Raw genomic sequence first — 22,594 nt, forward strand, 5'->3', positions numbered from 1 at the left:
TATTTACGGTCTTGGGATCTTAGTACCTTCTTGTATTTGTAGTATATGGTTAATATTAATTTCAAAAACCATTTTTCCGAGTGCCTGGGCAGAAGACACAGAAGCAGAAGACAGAAAACAGAGGAGACACGGCCAACATCCAAAGCCATTGAACAGCCATCGAGGGGCGATCCATAGAAGGGCCTATAAGGTACGAACCCCATCCGCAACACCCAGTCCCCGGTCCCCGGTCCCCGGTCCCCAGGCCCCAGTCCACGATCCCCATTCCCTTCCCCCATTTTGGTGGCTGGTCAAAAAGAAAGTCGCCTGCCCATTTGGCGTTGTGTTGGCTTTGGCTTTGGCTTTGGTAACCACTTTGGCTTCCATTGAAGATTGGCGCAGCAGCAGCAGCAGCCGCTGGCGACGCGATGCAGTTGGCCATCGACGAAGACAAAAGGAAAACACTCCATGAATCTTTAATGAAGAATCACCAGTTACCAGCTACGAGTAGCCGGCTACCAAGTCACCAAGATACCAACCAAGTTGCCATGTTGGGGCCCATAAACGCGCCAACCGCCAATCGTCGCCATCATCGCCGTCGTACATTTTCTTTTATTGAGCCGTAAGATTCGAATTGTAATTGTTGTTGGGCTGTAGTTTGCGTACCCTTTAGGGGAAAATATTTAAAGAGCTTGGGGAATTTTTAGCGTTAAATATAGCTCATACAAATATGGGTTTCCTAAGTGAATCCAATTAATAGCAATTCAAGATCATAGATAATAAAAGATTTCCTAAAACTTAGTTATATTAAATTTAAAGAAGTACAAGTCTTGTATTGTACTTTTAAAAAAAATACCTACTCATGAGTTTGCAAGTAACTAAAATAATAGGCAAACCTATGAATAAGTTGTATCTAGAAGGGGAAGTCCCATGAATCATTCTTTTGAGTGGTGACCAATGCCTTTAATTTTCCTGTAATAATGACTAACACCAAAAATGATCTTAGGGATCAGTTTAAAAATTAAATTCTTATATCATTTTCTTTTTAATAAGATACACCTTTGGTTATATCATAGGCTAGATAAGAGGTTCTCTTTCAGTATCTCATAGATATGTTTCCCACAAACAGGGTATAGCCCCCTTCGAACCCCATGGATATGGGCACTCATCGTTTCTGGTTTTGTGTTTGGATGTGATTTCGTATTTGGCGCGGCATTTGAAGTCCGAAAGCCGAAGAAGAGGAGGCAGCAGCCATGGCTGCTATATGGCCATATAGCCACCGTAGACACCGGACACCTTGGACATCGCACTTGGATGGCGGTGGTCGGAGCTCGGAGCTCGGAGCCCGATGCCCCATCGTGCACCCATCGCAATGTTAATGTATTTGGAAATCGTGCCCAGAGCCAGGGGCTCCCCTCTCATGCGCACTCTGTCTCCGAGGGGACTCGAGAAAACCAGAATGGAAAGCTTTCTCCGGGCGAAACGAATGCGAAATGCTCTTTGGGCTCGGGAAAATGGCTTGGGGGAGTTGGGGGATAATATACATATGGGATAATAATTTAATATAATATATATAATCAAGTTCCTTGTAATCCAAGCCCATTAAAATACCCCCTGAGATGTAGCACCAGTAAACCACAAAATCCAATTGAATGACTGTCAACGAAGAGCTTTCATCAATGGCTTCACTACTCATACGCACAAGACCCGAAAAATGTATGGGAGAATAAAAGAAATTTATGGACAAACTATGCATTATTAAAAAATGATGTGTACATGCGGTGCGTGGCTCGTTTGAGATTTGTTTAATAATCAAAATTCATTGAGCGAGTGCCGCGCGGTGTCTCGGTGAAATTAAGCAGCCATAGATACATTATGAATATATCGCAGAGATGGTCAACGAACTGAGCTGGCCAAACGTGGACCGTGAAAGTTTCGAGCCACGATTCTGACCCAAAAAGAAGGGGTTGGGAAAAATGTGGAATTCGTAGGTAGTTGGGAAAATATATTATCTTTATAATATAAAATATATATTTATTTAGAACACCTTGAAGGAAATGAATTCCTTTCATTGGGCATAAACTGGCATCCCTTTGTCTCATCCCAAACCCAGCAGACACTTGATATGCTGCTTGTAAAGCTTCCTGGCCAGAAGCGGAGGAAACAAACCGGCCATGTCCACTGGTGCATTACATCGCCCCGTTTCCAGTCGGACTTCCGACTCTCGGATTACGAGCCTGAAATGTGATCGACCTGCAGGGCGGGCGACGAAAAAAAGGATCCTTCGGCGGCGAAAGTTTAACTGCCGCCTTCCAGTTGATTAAGCCCCTTTAGCCAGAGCAGCCAGAGCAGCCAGAGCAGCCAGGCTGACGACTCGGCCGTTTAGGCGGCCAGAAGTGCGGAGGAGCCTCGCTCCCTGGCGATTCTGTGAACTGCCTGGCGGGGTTGGGTAACCCGATCCCAGTCAATGATCCGGCCACTCGGGATCGCTCTCCTGCCCTTCGACCAGCCTGCGGAGCGCGAAGGACCACCACAGTGACAGGTGCACCAGCGACACCACCACCGCCGCCAGAAACTGGCCAAGGATGATGCAAGGATGCACCTTTGTGCAACTGCAGGGGTTGCTGCTGTCGAGCACTGAGAAAACTGTGTTTAAGCATTATTTTTATCAACTTGTAAAAGACCAAAATAAGTATCTTTTTCATAAAAACAATTATTTTCATAGCAATATATCATATTAAATGCTTTTTTAGTTAATTTCAAAGAAGATTAAAATACTTAGCCGTTTTAAAAATAATATTTCTTGTGTGTTTGTCATTGCCAAAAATATTTAAACTTAAAATTACTCATCAACCATGATGGTAAATTCAAAATATTTAGAGGACAAATATTTTTTTTAGTTTCTTTGTCAAACTACATTTTTGTTTCGAGTGCATGGCCATGGTCCTGCTGTTCTGGCCCAACTGTCAGGATGCAAAGCGTGTGTCTCGGCCGTTTAGGCGAACCAAACACCGCAACACGGCCAAGAACAGAAAAAAGAAGCGGCAGCAGAGGCAGGGGCTCGGGGGCCAGGTTCGAGGGGATGAAGACAGGTTCTGAGGCACAGGTCAGGGCAAAAGGAAGCTGAGTGCCGGCCACGTTCGTTCAACTGCTGTCAGGATACCCGACACAGGACACAGAACGCAGAGCACAGGACACCTGACCAGCTCGGCCGGCGAGCGGAATAGGCCAGGATCCAGGATCAACGCTCGACGTGGCCAGTTTATTGAACTATTGTATCATCCCCTCGGAGTCCAGGGGTTCAGCTGCCGAGCGGCAGCAGGTTCATCAACTTCCCTCGACGGCGAATTAGAGCTAAGAACTCACATACCCCATATAAGGCTGTGGAAAAACGGTAATTTCCCTGCCAAGCCAATTTAATGCTATGTTCTGCCAAATATGGGGTCTATATAATACCTCCCTTGGGACCAAGATCATCAGATAGTATTGGTAGATTTGGTATAATTTGTATTCTTTGCGAAACTATTATTCAAAACGTATATCCTGAAAGTAAAAAACAACAACTAACAAAATGATGATATGATATGATATGATATACTTCAATATCTATAATATTTAACAAGATACCAAGAAGAAATGTAATGATAAGTAGATATATTTTAAAAGGTATACAAATGTATCTAAAAATTAAAATAGAAAATAGTTAACCCTTAAAGAACATACATATTCAGTTTTTTCTTGACATAGCCCAACCTTTCCTCGCAAAGGTCCGTCTGGAGATCGTTGGCCCTTGACTCCCTCCCAAGGATTCTGCAGAGACTTTTTCTCCGGCCCAAAAAACCAACATCCCATGCCTCGATCCATCTGGCCTGGCAAACATAGGAGCGCTACACTCGAATATCGATTACCAGACCGCATAAAAAACTCCGAAAACGCAGGAATAAGAAAAAAGCATTTGCAACAAGGTGTGTCTGCTCTCCGGCTCCGGCTCCGTCTGCTGTCTGCTGTCATCAGCATAATCATCATCAGCCATCAACCAGCCGAGTATTGGCGTTGCGTCGTGGCTGTGTCAACAAATTAATCAGTTCAAATACGAGATACAGATACAGATACAGCGTTTACGGTTACATTTGAATGTGCAGCCGACATCGGACAACGTTCCCCGTATCTGGGAAGTATCTGTTAACCACTTCCACATCTCCCGACACCGCACGACACGAAAGCGACTTCCGATACCCAAATCTCCCAGCCCACTCCATCCAATCCCATCCCATGTGATCCCGAGTTCCTGCGACGTGTGTTTCGGCTTTTAGGGTTGTGCGGCGGTCGAGTTGAGTCAATATTTTCATTGGCTTTGGCTGCTGATAAAAAAGCGAAATCCAAATCGAAATCGAAATGCTCCGCGACTGCAGATGCATTTTCCGCGCACGCTCCGCTTGTTTGCGCCGCGGGGGTGGGCGGAAAATGTAATTGCGGGCGGGGGAGGTACACCAGAAGAAATCAAGCACTCGGAAAAATTTTAAAAAATTTTAATGCAGTTTTTTTATCGAAGAAGAAGGCAGTTTGCGACATTTATTGACATTCAGACCATTAATTATACTCCATTTGTATAAATCACAAAAAGAAGTGAAATTTACATGAAGTTTTAGTTAGTTTTTTGATGCGTAGGACCTGTTTTCGAACCATATTTTCAAACAATTTTTTTTCAATATTTCCTTTTTTTTGGTTTTTATATTTGTTTCTTTTATTTTTAGGTATTATTATACAAATTATACAAGCCCCTTTGAAAGCAGAACGTCCCTATGCTATTAACACCTAAAATGGAAGACAAGCGCCCTTTTTCCCTCAGTGCAGGCAAAGATAGTTGCCATAGCTATCAGCCTACTGGGTTGGGCCCAAGTCTCTCGGCCGGATTGCAATCTGGATGGCAGGGTGGTTCGGAGCTCCTGCTCGAGTCCAGGCAACCGTTAGGACCAGGAATAAAAAAATGGGGCGCGACTGAGCAAACCTTGTGGAGGGATGTGGAGGGGGTTGTCAGCCAGCAGCTAATGTAAATGAGCAGCTGAAAGTCAAAGGATACGAGGAGCTCGAAGGAAGCATGAAATTACGGGTTGATTTCAGGCATAGGTGAGCAGGAAGAAGGGGTGGAGTGTGGATCGGTGGGGCGCGAAGAATTCACTCTTGCTTTCTCCGCATTTCACACTTCTTCACTCGCAATTCTCAAGCTCCCCTCCGACCAGCTATTGAATCGAATGCGCGGTCATGTCTCCAGCTAATGCCACAGCAAATCAAAGTCAAACATTAGCCATGGGCCAAAGTCGAAATGGGGCATGTCTCTATATATACCAATACACCCCTCCACCGATCCGAAATATATATACATATATATATCATTATCTGGAAAAGAGATAACGGATAGCAAGAGTCTCAAAGAAAACCACACATGAGAGGCGCAGAGTCTCGGTATCATAAAGGTGGTGCTGTTCCAGGTAAGCAGAAAAGCACCACCACCAAAATAGTACGCCACCTCCTCGCGATCCCCCCGAGTGGCTCGGTGGCTCGGTGGCTCGGTGGCTCGGCATTTCCGTGGGCCCCTTCTTATCGACTGGCAAATCATCGATCATCTCAAATTCACGATCCATCATCATTAGGCAACGCATTTCGGTCGCTTTGGCGATAAGAAGTCGGAATGGGGTTCTTCATTCCTGGCTTCCATAAATATGATTCCATACTCCTCTAAAAATAAAGGTGGGGCTCCTCTTTTCTTGGATATATCTTAGATATTTTTTACTATAATGTTTATCATCATAACATTCCATTGAAGAGATCTTGCAGACCTTAAAGAGTATATAAAACTTATTGTTGGGGTGTCTAAAAAAGAGGTTCTACATTTTTGGGTTCCATAAATATGATTCCATACTCCCCTAAAAATAAAGGTGGGCCGCTCTTTTCTTGGATATATCTAGGACACTTTATATTAGATCTTGAAAAGATCTTTGAAACCCTGAAACGCATATAAAACTTATCGACGGGGCGTCTAAAAATAGTTTACCAAAGACGCACTGTGGTATTGATTGCACTTGAATGCGTCTTGAGTTGCGTTTTTATCTTTATGGTTTGTTCGGAAAACCATGTCACGTGCCCGATTGTAAATCCACCCATGAGGTTGTTATGGTCGGACGCTGGACAAGCGATCTGGCAGTGGCACTGGTGCCAGCGATTGCACCTTTTATGGAGCCCCCGTATACCTGGCGATTATCTCTGGGGGCAGCTGGATGTGTGCGTGTGTCTACCCGTGTGTTGTAAGAGACCTCCGGCACCCCGATAGTGCAGTGCGACTCATAAACCTATCGATCTACAGCCCCCAAGATAACCGACCGGCCCACTGATACGTCCGGCCGTTTGTCATTGCCTCTCCGATTTGGTGGTGCTTTCAGCTGCAATACCGCTCGGTGGCAGAGTCTCAAAGTATTTCCGAAATTATCACCTAGATATATCTGTGGAGCCTCTCGCTGTTGTCTCTGGGCTTTCGCTTCAAAGTTTCAAAGACGCTGGAAGCGATTTTTAAGCCCCCGCGCCGGGCGAAGGCGCGTGATATGGTTGGTCTCCGGCCTCCGATCGATTCCCAGTGCCAGTGCCAGTCCCAGTAGCAGTCCCATTTTCGATAGATGTCGCCCTGTGTGATCGCTATCACGCACTCCTCCTCCGACTGACTCAGCTGATTCCGGCCAGGTGACTCACCGCCCATCACTCTTGGCGACCGGGACCGAGTTCGATTCCGATTCCAAATCCCAATAACCGAGGCCATATCTGCCCGCCAAATACCCATTCGCCACTTCGCACGCCGCCAGCTGATGATGATGATGATGGTGTCCGGTGGAGACCAAGTGATCCTCACTCTGACGTCAGTGCCTGGCGAGTGGGGATTTTGCCAGGTACAATGGGTACAAGATTGGGCCGGAAGATTGGGGAAGTAGCACCCCTGGCGAAGGTGATCTGTCGAAAATCAGCTATGACGTATGTGTACATGGAGTTTATCAGGTGCTATGTAGTTAAAAGTTACCGGGAAATACGGCTGGTAATAACACATTCTGGGGAAAAAATATGAGATACATATTAGCTAGTATTTTAGAGCTTATTTTAGAAGAACTTTAATCTATATCATCCTAGGAAGTTAAAAGTCAGCAAGAAATACAGCTGGTAATAACACATTCTGGGGAAAATATGAGATACATTTTACTAAAAAGTTACATTTTTATTTTTTATAAAGAACTTCAATCTGTATTATCTTAGGTAGTTAAAAATTACAAGGAAATATAGATACATTCTCAAAACATTTTAATATTTATTTTTGATAAAGACGTTAACCTATGTCATCTGAGGTAGCTAAAAGTTACAATCTGAGGAAAAATATGAGATATATACATTTTACTCAACATTTCGTTTCTTATTTTTTATAAAGAATTTGCATTTATAAGTTTAAACAGCGCTCTATTTTATGTAGAGCTTACACGCAGACATTAATGTTTTAAGGAAATTGTTTCCACCTAGCTGGCAGCTAGCCAACGTTTATCCATTAACCTCGAATGGGAGTAGCCGCCATCTCGGACCGTGCTCTCCAGTGCTCTGGCATGCTTGCGCCCCCAAAAACCCCCAATCCAAGCCCAGGCCGAAGGGCCGGCAATCCACAGTAATCCACGTAGATGTTCTGCTGCCGCGGCGAATCAATAAAAGTCTCACGCATAATTTATAAGGCTAAAATGGCAGTGGAAATGGGACTGGGACTGGGAATGGGAACGGGAACGGGGGACGGGCGGGAGTAGGCGGCGGTGGGGGGATGGCTCGGCCGGGAAGACTGTATCTATTGTCGGGGTATTGATTGCCTAACCACCGCTCAGCCACCCCATCCGCGGTGGAGGAACGCAACCTGGCCAACCTGAAGAAGAGCCAACATCGCTGGGCGGATGGGTGGGTGTGGGGCCCACACAGATACGGAGACCAGATACTCTAACGGATACAGATACACGACGGTTGCCTGGTTACCAAAATAAAGAGCCACGAGAATTTGTACATAACAAACCAAAGCCGTTATAGGGGTTGCTTGTGGGATGGCGTTCTGGCCCGATCCGGGATATGGGCTCTGGGCTCTGCGTTCTGCGTTCTGAGTTCTGCGTTCTATGGGATCTACGCTTTCGGGTATGCTATCTGGGATGGGCATTGAGATAAGTGCGGGTGTTGCGGATGTTGCGACCCTGTTCCCATTGGCTGGCGGGCCGGGGAGCCCGCATGATTTCGTCACCTTATGTAATCGTGAGCCGAAGAGGAGACCTCGGAATTGGATGCAAAGTGGCGGCCTCCGCGGCAGACAAATCAATAAAATGTCTGTATCTGTATCTGGTTGGTTCTCCCGGTGTGTGTTTTTTTTTACCGCTTTTTACCGCTTTTTCTGTTCTGTATCTGTATCTGCAGCTGTGGCTGCGAATGGCTTTTTTGTGGTTCGTTGACTAAATGCGGGCGCGTGCGTTGATGGCCAGAGAAAAAGAGAGCACAGGTTCAGGTATTGCCGTGAACACGTGTACACACATACAGAAGCGCAAAAATATATTTATATAGACGCCCATATATAGTATATTTAATGCATTTTATCCAGATGGATACAGTGGAACTACGAAAAAAGTTTGGTATTACTGTATACCAAACTGTATCTAAACTGTTGAAAACCCTGAAAAACCTTTGAGATACCCCATAAAGTGTTCTATTTCTTACTGGATTCCAACTCCTCTAACCCCTTGAGCCATAATCATTAGCTTAACCGCAACTGCAACTAGGGTGTTAATAATTAACAAGATGTCCTAATGGTCCTTAATAGTCAGTTTGCAAATTTGCCATGTAATTTTAGATGTGCCATAATTACAGCCTTACTTTTATTTTCAGGTCAGCGGACTATTGATTTGTTTCCTAAATAGAACATCTGCGAAAATTAATTGTCTATTGAAATTAAAAGGTTCTTTAATAAATGTTATTTTTAGAAATTGGGGACTATTTTACAGCCTAATATTATTGTTTTTCTCAACAGTTTTATAATTATCTATTAAATTGCATTGGAAATTATACTAAAAGATTTAAGATTCTTGAGATATCCGCTTATTTATGTTTCAAATTTATCCTCTGATCATCTTTGAATAATCCTTTTCTACTCTTCAGATACTCTTGCAGAAGCTTCAGTGTGCTTTTGCATCTCTGAGTTACTTCTGAAGAAAGATACTTCTTCCACAAAGATCCTTGAATGTCCCCACTGAAGCTTCACTGTACCTCGAGAAGCATTATGCTGTGTATCTTGCAGAGAAAAATCAATGCGCAAAGAGGAGAAAAGGCCACCGAAAAGGAGAGCAAAAGAGGAGAGCAAACGAATCAGAAGAACGCAAGTACATAAGATGTACATATGTGTGCACACACACACACATGCAAATCGACTGTCCTGCGCAGCAGCAGACACACACACACATATCCGCGGGCACATAGGCAGAGACACAGACAGAGATAGCAAGCATCCGAAATGAGAGCAGGCTGCTGTGGTTGGCTTGCACACACACACACACACACAGGCGCACAAACAAATCTCGACGAAGGAGGCACCACCCCCACACCACACCACCCCCTCCCCGCAAACGACCCAAAAAAATAGCAACAAAAACCTGTGAAAACGAAAGCACGCAGCAGCAGCGTGAGAGAGCGAGAGAGGGAGAGAAGGAGCGTCGGAGAGCAAGGCGCGCACACACGAGCGGAAAACGAAGCTTAAGCCTCTGCCGGCGTCGCTGCCGACGTCGACTGCGCCCAATTGCCAGGCGGCAATTTATCAGCAAAGATGTGGCTGCTGCTGCAGCCGTCGACGTCAACGTCGGCAGCCCTCTCTCGCCGAGTATCTGTGTGAGCGCACGCCGGCCGCGGAGTATCTGTGTGCGGCAGATAGACTCTGTGCGTGCCGGTGTGTGAGTGTGTCGGCCGTGCTGCTGCGCTCTCGCATTACAATTACACCTGAGTTTTGGTTGCTGCTGCTGCTGTTTGGTTTTTCTTCTTCGGCCGCCAAGTCGTTGACGTCGCTGCCGGCGTCGCAGTCGCTACTTCAATTGAATTGTAATGAGCGTCGGGCGGCGGGTGGCGTCGCTTCTTCTTCCCCCTCCTTCTAGGGATGCACTCGGCGAAAATGGGAGGACGTTACCTGTGAACAATATGAAATTTTAATTTATGTTTTGACTTTTATATTGTTGAGCTTTAAAAAGACTTTATGTGTTCAATAAGTTAAATGTAATAATGTAGTAGTTTTTGTCTCCGAATATTTATTAATTATTAAATTTATTGTGTTTGAAAAATGTATGATTATTTTAAGCATCGGAAAACATACTACTCTGCAGGTGCCGACTATTTCGTGCAGTGCACTTCTTCTGAACTTCCCTTTCGGCCACTTTTCTTGTCGCTGGTTGTTGGAAAATTTGTTAAATTTTCGTCGCCAGCTTTACGGGTTTTTACGTTTTGTCGTTTTTGTTGTTGTGTCTTGCCGCTTACTCCGCCCCCCTAGCCCCGCCCCGCCCCCTATCCCCTTCCTCGCCCCCTCCTCCTCCCGCCTCTTCCCCTTGCCTGTTTTCTGTTGCTTACTGTTAATGCGTCTTACGTTTTTATTTCCATCGCTTTTCGCAGTCGCCGTGGTTGTTGTTGCTGCCTCCATCTGGCTCTATCTTCAACTCTAATTTGTTTAAATTGTTTTTTAATTAACTGTCGGTGACATTTTCTTTTCATTGTTTTTCGTGGCGTGCCTTTGGCTGTGTGGCTCGGCCGCTTTGGTTCTGGCCATAATAAAGCTGTTAAGGGAAAGCTGCTTGTTTTGGTAGTAACTGGAAGTCGGAATTGGGTTGCAAATCTTTCGGAAAAAGTAACGAAAATAATGTCGTTGAGTAATGCTGCAATGTTTTTGGTTTTTGGGAAAAATGGGTTTTGTTCCCCTACGAACATATTTGATATATTTTTTGAAATGTATCTATGAGATACATTTATTATAAACATATGTTTAGAATATTTCCCTCAAAAATGGTCTTGGAATATCTTTAATATGTATATATATGGAAAAGTATCTTTAAGATACATTTTTTACATACATATGTTTTGATTATTTCCTTTAAACACTGTCAAAGCATTTATTTTAATACAATTACAGAAACGTTTCTTTAAGATACATTTATTTCAAACATATATTTTGATTATTTCCTTGAAACATTGTCATAGCATTTCTTTAACATAGTTATACAAATGCATCTTAAAGATACATGTTTTATACAAGTAATATTCTTAGTATTTTACTGAATCCCTGAATGGACCCAAAGCTTTACGAGCCCAGTTCATTCAGCTCTATTTTTGGCCAGACCAAGTATGAGCCAATAAATAGATCATAAATAATTGATATTTTCGTCCATTCCGTCTAGCGAAATCTACTTCTGAAGAATGTCCCTGCCACTCCCCCTGCCCCCACTACCCACTTTTCCCCCACTTTCCTTATCGCCCGTACAAGATTGAACTGACCGCCTATCTAATCGTATTCGTGGCCGGATTTTCCCACCTTCCGCCCAGAGCCCACTTCCTCCTCCGACTCCTCCCTCCCCATTGAGATTATTGGCGAAGCTGGAGCGTAAAAATAATATCTGGGGGAGGGGGTTTCCTGTGTTGCCCGTGTTTTCCACCTCAAAAGGTGTCACCTCAATGCCCGTTATTGATGATCGCACAAAAATAGTTTGTTTATCGAAAGCTTAGTTCCAGGTATACTTCGTGTTTACCCACAGATTCGTCGGAAAACAGACTCAAAATAGTGCTCGGGCAGCTGCCTCAGGCGTGCTACAGTGATCCTCAGACTATATATCTGACAGGGAAATAACTATTCCTCTGAAAGATTTTTTATATATTTTAGCATATAGATTTGAAGAGTTCGATGATGTTTTCCCTTGGAAACTACTCAACACCCTTATAGGTGGCACTTCTTTTCCTTTGGACACCTTGCCCCCACAGTAGTTGCCCCCATCGCAGGGGCCACTGTAGCTAATCAATGGGTTCTTGGCTGATAGCTGATAGCTGATAGCTCCTATCAGTCTGTTGGCGTATTAGCATAAGTAGTCCTAATCTTGGCCAGCTCTCCATTGAGATTTGGCCCAGTCAAGGCCAGTGGCTATCTGGTGGGGCGGAATTCGAGCGATTTCCTAGATGATTGCACCCACGGCAACGCCGGAGGTGCCAAATCCGGACTCGGACACGTCCCATTCGGATGGCTCGCCTTTATGTAAGTGGCTCGGTTCAGGGTACAGGAAGACGTGTTCAAATTCAGTTTGCCCGATGACGAAACCCCATTTTCTTTTTTACCTCTCAGCCCCTTCCCCCAGTGGCATGCTGCATGTCTTCATTATCGTTTATTGAATACGAGTATGCTTTAGTATATATATATATATACGAAAAAAGAAAAAGGGGCTTGAGAAGGGGTGTTCTACAGAGAGACAAAGGTAATCCCTGAGTATTGCACGCGTTGCCGATAAGCGATCGAATTGTAAACTCACTCAATGCAATCAGGCCATTATATTGTATCTGTATCTGTATCTCTGGCTGTAGCTATATCTGTGGCTGTATCTGTTTCTGTGCCAGCCCGCACTGCCGCATGTGTACGTACACATGTATCTGTATCTCACGGCATGTGCAAAATATTTCACGGCTTGACACCTTCTTCGGTTTCTGGTTGCGCTCGCAGCCTCATGGCGCCACTCGTAATTAGAACGCCCCAATAAAGTAATCCCCAGTCCCAGTCCCAGTCCCAGCCCCAGCGCCATCCCCCCACCGCCCACTTGTGTCTGGCTTTGACCCATTCAGTAATAATTACCCAATTTCTGCAGTTCAGTTGCACTCTATCAACGGCTACGTGTGCCCGGCTGGATTTCTTTTCGTTTTTCAAATTTGCTCGCATAATAGCGAACGAAACGAAACGTTCCCAAGCTCCCCTGAGTTTCGTCTTCGAGTTCCCAGGTTCTCCCTGCTTTTATTTATTTATTTCTGCTTTTTTCTGCTCACATAAGAGCAAGAATTTTCTTTATGACAATTCATTTGTTCATTGGGAATCTTTTGGCTTGCATAATGGCGAAGTAATGTCTCCCCGACTTCTCAGTTCTGACTCAGCTCAGCGCAACCCGGGGCCAACAAAGAGCCAGGGAGATAGCGAGAAAGTAATGGCAAATCGGCAGGAACTTGGGAACCAGAAACCACAGGCGGGTTTACATCATGCTTCTGCGAATCTACTAAACTGAACATTTTCAGGTTTGAATGCCAATGCATTGGAAATTAAGCTACGAACTCAATGACTCACCACCCATCTCTGATGGCGAAAAATGGGATTCAGTTTTTGGTCAAAAAAACGATTTTTCTTTACGGTTTTAAGTCGTAGTTTAGCCAAATCGAGGCCTACAACCAAAAGAATGACTGTTTTGACCAGCTCGCTTTCTAGGCTAACGATTCTCATAACTTTCATGAAAATTTATTTTTTGAAAAATTTTCGCTTTTTTTGTAGGGGGTGCATCACAATTTTTTGCAAAAAATCTGAAAATTTAAAAATGTTCAGGTTTGAATGCCATTAGATTGGAAATTAAGCCACGAGCTCAACGAGGTATGCCATTCCTCGATCAGACGAATACTTTTTTAATGGCAGCCAAAAAACTGAATATTTATGGCGAAAAATGGGATTCTGATTTTGTCAAAAATACGACAATCGGATTTTTGCCAAAAATTCGATTTTTCTTTACGGTTTTTTAGTCGTAGTTTAGCCAAATCGAGGCCTACAGCTAAAAGACCGACTGTTTCGAGCAGCTCGCTTCCTATGCTAACAATCCTAATCATTTTCAGGAAAATTAATTTTTTGACAAATTTTCGCTTTTTTTGTAGGGGGTGCATCATAATTTTTTGCCAAAAATCTGAAAATTTAAAAATGTTCAGGTTTGAATGCCATTAGATTGGAAATTAAGCCACGAGCTCAACGAGGTATGCCATTCCTCGATCAGACGAATACTTTTTTAATGGCAGCCAAAAAACTGAATATTTATGGCGAAAAATGGGATTCTGATTTTGTCAAAAATACGACAATCGGATTTTTGCCAAAAATTCGATTTTTCTTTACGGTTTTTTAGTCGTAGTTGAGCCAAATCGAGGCCTACAGCTAAAAGACCGACTGTTTTGAGTAGCTCGCTTCCTATGCTAACGATTCTCATCACTTTCAGGAAAATTTATTTTTTGAAAAATTTTCACATTTTTTGTAAGGGGGTGCATCATAATTTTTTGCCAAAAATCTGAAAATTTAAAAATGTTCAGGTTTGAATGCCATTAGATTGGAAATTAAGCCATGAGCTCAACGAGGTATGCCATTCCACGATCAGACGAATAATTTTTTAATGGCAGCCAAAAAACTGAATATGTATGGCGAAAAATGGGATTCTGATTTTGTCAAAAATACGACAATCGGATTTCTGTCAAAAATTCGATTTTTCTTTACGGTTTTTAAGTCGTAGCTTGGCCAAATCGAGGCCTACAGCTAAAAGACCGACTGTTTCGAGCAGCTCGCTTCCTATGCTAACAATCCTAATCATTTTCAGGAAAATTAATTTTTTGACAAATTTTCGCATTTTTTGTAGGGGGCGCATCATAATTTTTTGCCAAAAATCTGAAAATTTAAAAATGTTCAGGTTTGAATGCCATTAGATTGGAAATTAAGCCACGAGCTCAACGAGGTATGCCATTCCTCGATCAGACGAATACTTTTTTAATGGCAGCCAAAAAACTGAATATTTATGGCGAAAAATGGGATTCTGATTTTGTCAAAAATACGACAATCGGATTTTTGCCAAAAATTCGATTTTTCTTTACGGTTTTTTAGTCGTAGTTTAGCCAAATCGAGGCCTACAGCTAAAAGACCGACTGTTTTGAGCAGCTCGCTTCCTATGCTAACGATTCTCATCACTTTCAGGAAAATTTATTTTTTGAAAAATTTTCACATTTTTTGTAGGGGGTGCATCATAATTTTTTGCCAAAAATCTGAAAATTTAAAAATTTTCAGGTTTGAATGCCATTAGATTGGAAATTAAGCCACGATCTCAACGAGGTATGCCATTCCTCGATCCGACGAATACTTTTTGAATAACTGTCAAAAAACTGAATATTTATGGCGAAAATTGGATTCTGACTTTTGTCAAAAATAAGACATTCGGATTTTTGGCAAAATTTCGATTTTTCTTTACGGTTTTTTAGTCGTAGTTTAGCCAAATCGAGGCCTACAGCTAAAAGACCGACTGTTTTGAGCAGCTCGCTTCCTATGCTAACGATTCTCATCACTTTCAGGAAAATTTATTTTTTGAAAAATTTTCACATTTTTTGTAAGGGGGTGCATTATAATTTTTTGCCAAAAATCTGAAAATTTAAAAATTTTCAGGTTTGAATGCCATTACATTGGAAATTAAGCCACGAGCTCAACGAGGTATGACATTCCTCCATCTGACGAATACTTTTTGAAAAGCAGCCAAAAACCTGAATATTTATGACGAAAAATGGGATTCTAATTTATATCAAAAATAAAAAATTTCAAAATACGGTATTCGGATTTTGATTAAAAATACGATGTTTTTTTTTCGTTTTTAGTTGTTCTTAAACGAATTAAAAGCGTACAGCTAAGAGACCAAATGTTTAAAGCTGCCTGCAATAAGGAACCTTTGCCATTTCTTTGTCGCTTCCTAGAAGCTTACTTTCAATTCTTGCCTAATTGCCATTTTCCAGGTTCCTTTTGCTTTTGTCATTGCCTGGGTGTCCCCCCTTTATCGCCGGCTTTTCCTTCGATCTTGTTTTCGTTTTCATTTTCTTGCGCTGGCTGCCTAATTTCCATCAAGAAGTAATTACGTTGCTGCTCATTAATTTCGTGATCGCATGCCATGTGAAATTGGACGTGCGGAAGAGTCGGGAAGAGTCGCCTTTAAGGGGGTGAGTCTTCGTCTTCTCAGTCAACGGCTAGCACACCTGTCCACAATTCTTGGCTAGCATAGAATGGGTGCACTTGGCCAACAGAAAACAGCTGCCGTAGTCTTAGCTCGTGACCCGCTCTTCGGGGGATGCAATTGCAATATTTTCATGTATTTCTCGTTAAATGCTCAATTTCAGTTGCAGTTGAGCGGCAATTTAGACCATGCCCATTCATCGGTTAGACCGCCACCCACAATCAATGTCAATCAACGTCAATCAGAGCCCATAACCGATTGGTGGGCGGGGGGCGTGGCCGGGTCCGAAGCGTTGAACGTTTAGCACGACCCGCAACTTTCGCAAAGACTCGGAAAAGAAAGTTTAACGCATCTCAACCACACAGAGAACAAAAAGGAAAAAATCTTGATTTCACATTTGATATTTATATGATAGCAACTAAATTAAGTGTTGAAGTACGATTTGTCGCCAAAGATCTTAACTACAATTTGTAATTGGTATACCAGTAAAAGTTTTTCCTCTGTGCAGCTAACATTTATGAGAAGCGCGTAGAGGGGCTCTCGTGCAACGGTCACTCCTCAGATTTTAGGGTGACCAGCGTTGCCCATCATTACACGTTGCAACCGCTGCGTATCGAAACTGCACTTCAAGATCTGTTCGGACCAGAAGCATATATATACTGAAACGTAGATATAGAGCATGCCAGGGAGGATGACGTGAGGGGGAGACTGTGGTGAGGGCGAAACCAGAACAGAACCGAAGACAATGGCAGACTGCAGACCTTGAAACAGTTCAAAAACGTAAACGGTTCAGTGATCATTGATGTAAAAGCTAAAAACGGAGCAAACGGTTGCCAAGAGAGCAGCAAAGCCGAAACGAAAACGAAACAGAGTCAGAGTCGGAGTCAGAAGTCGGAGTTTTGGACTTATGGTCGGAGTAGGAGTCGGAGTCGCAAGATAATGACTGCCAGAGAAGAACGCGGCCGCACAACATCCGTCATCTGGGCACGTCAAAAGCGGCTGTCTGGGGATGAGCCCGCTGCTCGGCTCTTGGCTTTCAGTTCTTGGATCTCAAGTCTCAACTTGGAGAAGAAACAATATAGCGACTGAATCCGAATCTGGAGCTGGCGTGCGCTCTGATCTGCCTGACTGCCCCGCCTGGCATCGTTTGGAATCGCTTGGAGTCGCCCGTCGAGCGGTCTTGGCCCGGTCAAAAAATCGTTCAGCCGTTGAGTTGGCTCCGATCTGTGAAAAGCATATTTTGACATGGCCATTGGATCTTCTTTTCAATACAAGCATCATCATTAGCTTCGCCTAAAGTTCTTAGAAACTGTGGTGTTGGGGGAAAGCTGATGTTTCGCTTGGCGGAGATCTACGGAGGTATTTCATAGGATAATGATCAAATATGTCAATTATATTAAATGTATATAGTAATTTTTTTATGACCCTACTTGATAATCAGTAATAAATTTTAAACGATATGTGTATTATACATTTAACTATATAGTATTTCGTAAGTCTAGACAGATCGATAGATATTAAACTATCTTTCAAATTATCCTATAAAGCTTTCAAGTTTTAAGCAGATATTTTTCCTTTAGCGTAGATCTTGGGTCTTGGGTCTGGGTCTGGGTCTGGGTCTGGGTCTGGGTCTCGGTCTGGGCCTGGGCACTCTCTGGGCTCTCCAGCTCCGGGCCGCGATCTCCCCTGCCTGCGACGGCCGACGTCGTCGGCCCCTTCAGGTTGTCGTCGTTTGTGTGCTGCTCTGCTGTGTTGCCGGTAATGATCTTTAACCAAGCGTAACGTTCGCTTTCAGTGCGTCTACATCTGCGCCGTCACCATCGCGAGGATGATCAACAGCAGCAGCAGCAACATCAGCATTATGATCATCATCTTGCAGCCATTTCTTCGGACCTCGCGACGGACTGGCGGACAGACGAGTTGAGCTGAGTTGAGTTGAGTAGAGTTGAGTCGGGTTGCTCCACCCGCTTCGCTTCCGTTGTGGCTCGAATTTAAATGGCAGCGGGAAAACACAAAATACAGCCATGCACATATAGACAGTACAGAGATGAAGATTCAGATACCCATCTGTATCTGTATCTGTGTATCTGTATCTGTGTATCTGTATCTGTGGCTGGTGCATTTTGAATGCACCATTAATGATCAGACGGGCAGCGAGTGCGCAGACCTTGATTCCCAATGGTCGGGAGTTTGGGGTAATTGCCAGAAGACCGCTGAGGTCTTATAGAGGGGGAGTTAGGAACCTGGACTCTGGGTGGTGACTCAGAACTTGGAAGCCCTTGTGCGATGGGTACACTCTTTGTATCTTAAGTATTCCAAAGGGAAGCTGTACCTACTTTCGATCGGTTTTATATTTTATAAATAATACATGAGTATGAGAAATCCCTCTATATTTACCCTTCCCCAACGTAACTTCTTTTCTGATCACCTGGCTGTACATATTCGAGTGCCTCGATTCGCCATAAATCTTCGCGGCGCAAACAAAACACCCGCCTGCGATCCGCGGAAACTGCTCTGCCCCAGCAGATTTAGCCAGAACCCAACCTTGCGATGATCCCATGTTCTGGCCATGGCCGAAACCATGAGATGAGTGTGAAAAAGGGGGGCGGCGGGGTGGCTCGAAAATCGTAGGAAGCCAAGCAGACAGCCAGCAATTTCGCAGAAAATTTCAACAGACCCCGAGACGCACACACATGCACACGGCTTGCGATACATGGCAGTTATAGATACAGATACAGATACAGATACAAGGCTATGGTCACGGATACAGATGCGGATACCAAAATGCTAATGCGCCCGGTTTTTTTTATTTTATCTGCCCTCCACCTTCATTTGGGGAGATGACCATAAAACTTTGGGCCCATGCATCGCTGACTGGACCAAAGCAGGGGCGTGGGCGGAGGGGGGGGCCCAAGGCAGTCGAGGGGGCGGGCGGCGCTGGGCTGGTTGCAGGTTCGCCGTCCGAGTGGCGTGTGAAAAATGCCAAGTGGCTCCAAGTGTGTGCTGCCGCCAGTGGCTTCTGCAAAATTGATTTTCTCTGCCGCGGCGGATATTTTTGTATCTCTATCCGAAAACTCGGCAAAGCCAGATGCACTGAGGAAATTATTTTCAGTTGCTTTTTTCACAGTAAAAATGATATAATAAAATGTATTATAGTATGGTATATTCTATAGTCTTGCTAGGCTACTAAATACTGATAAAAATATTTTTTCTTGATTATTAAAATTCGTACCATGAAGAATTTTGAACTTACGCCCAAAATAAGATTGGAAAAAAGTCCAAAATTAAGTGATAAAATATTATGTTTTGCACATCAATAGCAAAATAATAGCCAGCCATCACAGATTTGTCTATATAGCACCATTTTCTCTGCGACCCCAGACAAAGATGGTGATGCAGGGTCTATAAATAGCACCCTGACTTGATATGGCCACCGAGTATCTACAGATGTAGGCGTTGAAATCTCGGCGGCAGCAAATAAACAAGCAGCTCGTCGAGATCATCACCATTGTCGTGATCTGCGCACAGCCACCGCTGGCAGACAGACACAGATACAGATGCAGATGTAGAAGCACATACAGATACAGATACAGGCGGCGCAGAGTATCTGGCAGATACGAGTTCGTCTGCCTTCGGGCGCCCCATGTGTGTGTACCCTATGCTGTGTGTGCCGCGTTCACCCATAAGTGCTTCATTAATCTCTGTCAGCGAGGTGGTCTGCCCCCCGCCCCCCGCCCTCCGGCTGCCCCATGCCCAGCGAATGATTTTCGTTTCTCCGGCCCTCTTTTCAGCTCGCTTCCTCCATTTCTCCACATGTATCTGTATCTTCGAGTCGAGATCGCACTGTAGCTTTGATGGCTGCCCAGCTTAGCATTGATATTGCCCCTTGGGCTTGGGTTCCCCGACTTCATCTTGTTGTCTTTGGCCCGTCGACTGGGGATTGGTGGAACGGAGTCGTGGAATCGATGGGAGCATTGAACCAGGGCGGCGTGTGGAATACCAAATGGTTGTGGCTCTGGCAATAGGGACTCTCTTTTGGTCTACCTTCTTGGCTCTGATATTATTACCCTATTTTATAAGAACACCTCTCTTATTATAATATACTTTAATCTATAAAAAATGCTTAGCCTTTTAGGGAATGGATTTTAAGTAGAACCTTTTAAAGCATTTTTCACCCAGAACCCAGAACTCAGAGATCTGACGCTGTAAGCCGGGCCTCTCCAACATCCTCGCATGCTTTGTCTCCCCTGACAAAGGGGGTGCTTCGTCACATTCGAGTGGGCAGACAACCAAGACGACGTCACATGCGTGTGTACATACACTCGTTCCTCCAGCAGATCGCGTGCCTCGTGGCCAGAACATCCAGGAAAAAAGGAAAAAATCAATAGCCAAAAAGCGAGTGTTCCTGGTGGTAGGTGGCACAAGGCAGTGGCAACCACTAGCTGGCCGCTGGCCACTGGCCACTGGCAACTGGAAACTGCCGGCAGATGCTGTCCCGCTTCATCCGCTCACCACCAACGAGGACACACCCAGGATGCCGCACTGGAAAAAATTAAGGTGTTCCTTGGATTCTAGTTGAGAATTTTTAACTTAAGAATAGTTCATTTTTTATATTTTTCAGAGAGAGATTATAATTTATAGGGCTGGCCTGCAAGTTGTCCCAATGATACAGCTAATATACCTATAGGTTCTAATTTTTGTGGCACATTTTTCTCCAAGTGTCGAGCACAGGGAGTGCAGCCGTCCAGTGTCAGTGACACACCTTCGGCAAACAAGGAAACGTCTTTGGGGAAGTCGGAGCCAGCGACCATGAATAATCCCCGAAAAAATGTTGCCGCTGTTGTACGAATAGTTAAGCTCCCCTGATGCTCCTCCTTTTTCCTCCACCACCTCGCCCTCACATCCGCACTCCATTAACTGGATTTTCGTGCCAAATTTCCACCCGACAGGGTATTACCCTTCAGCAAAGCTTCTTGCTTTCCTGGCTCATTCAAACCATTCATATTTTTCCCCCAAGATTCTTCACTATATCACTTCTACATAGTATTTCAGCTCATATCACAACACATTATACGACTTTTAATTGATTGTTGAACGGATTGCTAATCGAAAATACACCTCAATGTAAGTACTTTATCAATTCGCTCTTATCTAACTATCCAATGGCTAGTTTATGACATTTTGGCGTAGTTATATAGACTTTTTAATGATTTTTTGAGCTATTTTATTTTCTTTTAAAGTATATAATCATATACAAGTTGCATTTCAATTTAAAATCAAGTGAATATACTAGGTAAGAACTGGGGAATCAAGAGACTCCCTGGACCTTCCCCTTGAGGGGTACCAGCCAAGTTGTCAGTTCTCACGCGAGATGGAGCTACGTGCACCTATGGAGCCCAGTACTACCCCGAGGAGCCCCCACTTCCTTTCCGGCGAGGCCAGCTTTCTGATGTCTGCATCGGGTTTCATGGCCCGGCAGTGCCAGCTAATGACGAAGCCAGTGACGAGTCGCCATCATCAGTGGGTAATTACCAGCGCAGGTGGGTGGCAGGGCCCCCGAGTGGGTGGCAGTACCGTGGCAGTGTAACGCGGACCTGGACAGGTAGCCACTGCCCGGACATGGCATGCTCATTAGGCAAATCCTTGGAGAGCCTTATCGAGTGCGCGGGGCACGTAATAAAGCGGGGGAGGCGAGTAAAACACCGATGGGGTTGTATTGTCACTGTCATTGCCAGCGGATGAGTAATGTGGCCCCTCGTTTGAACGACCCACCCACCGCCACCGCCTGCTCGGAGCGGAGAAGAACCGTGGAGCCAATCCGCAAGAGCGCGCCTTGATTTACATCCTTGGACTGGCGTTCGGGCGGGGTGACAACCCTGGAAGCCCTGCGAGGGGGCGGTGCAATGTGGCTGGTGCTTTCCGATGGCTAAACAACATGACCCAAAAATGCAGGCGTCACTGGGAAATTTATTACGTGACCCGAGAATATTTTCTGTGCTGCAAATGCAAATTAGGCAGTTGGCCGGCGAGGATGCAGTCTACTAGGGCAGATATCAGATTGAAGATACATAAGTGGAGGGATAAAATAAAATATTTAAAAAATATTTTATGAAGTATCGACATACTTGGAAGCAATATTCCTTAAGTGGTCCTAAGTATTCATGCTTTTAACACTTTATCACAAATATATATATTAATTTTATTGTAGGATTCATTTCCTTATCAGAAATACAGCGCCTAGCTGGCAAATACAGATAAATCATCGAACAAAAGTTCTCTAGAATTTTCTCTAAAAACTTGTATTCTCCTTAACTCCAAATTTATGGAAATCGAGAAGGCAAAAAGGAAACTATTTCAGTTTGTTCTGAAAGTTGCCATTTTGGGGCAGGGGCCCAGGCCCGAGTCCTTGCCTCCAGCCATCTACGGTTGCCATCTTGACAAGACCTCGAGACCGGGGTCCGCAGCCCGCAGTTGGCCCAAAGCCATTGGACACATCAATGGGGTGGAGGAAAATCCTCCGAGGTCGGGGGGGTGGCAACGTGTGTGGGGTGTCTCTATGCGAC

Source organism: Drosophila biarmipes, chromosome X (genome assembly GCF_025231255.1).
Source record: "Drosophila biarmipes strain raj3 chromosome X, RU_DBia_V1.1, whole genome shotgun sequence".
Classification (NCBI taxonomy): Eukaryota; Metazoa; Arthropoda; class Insecta; order Diptera; family Drosophilidae; genus Drosophila; species Drosophila biarmipes.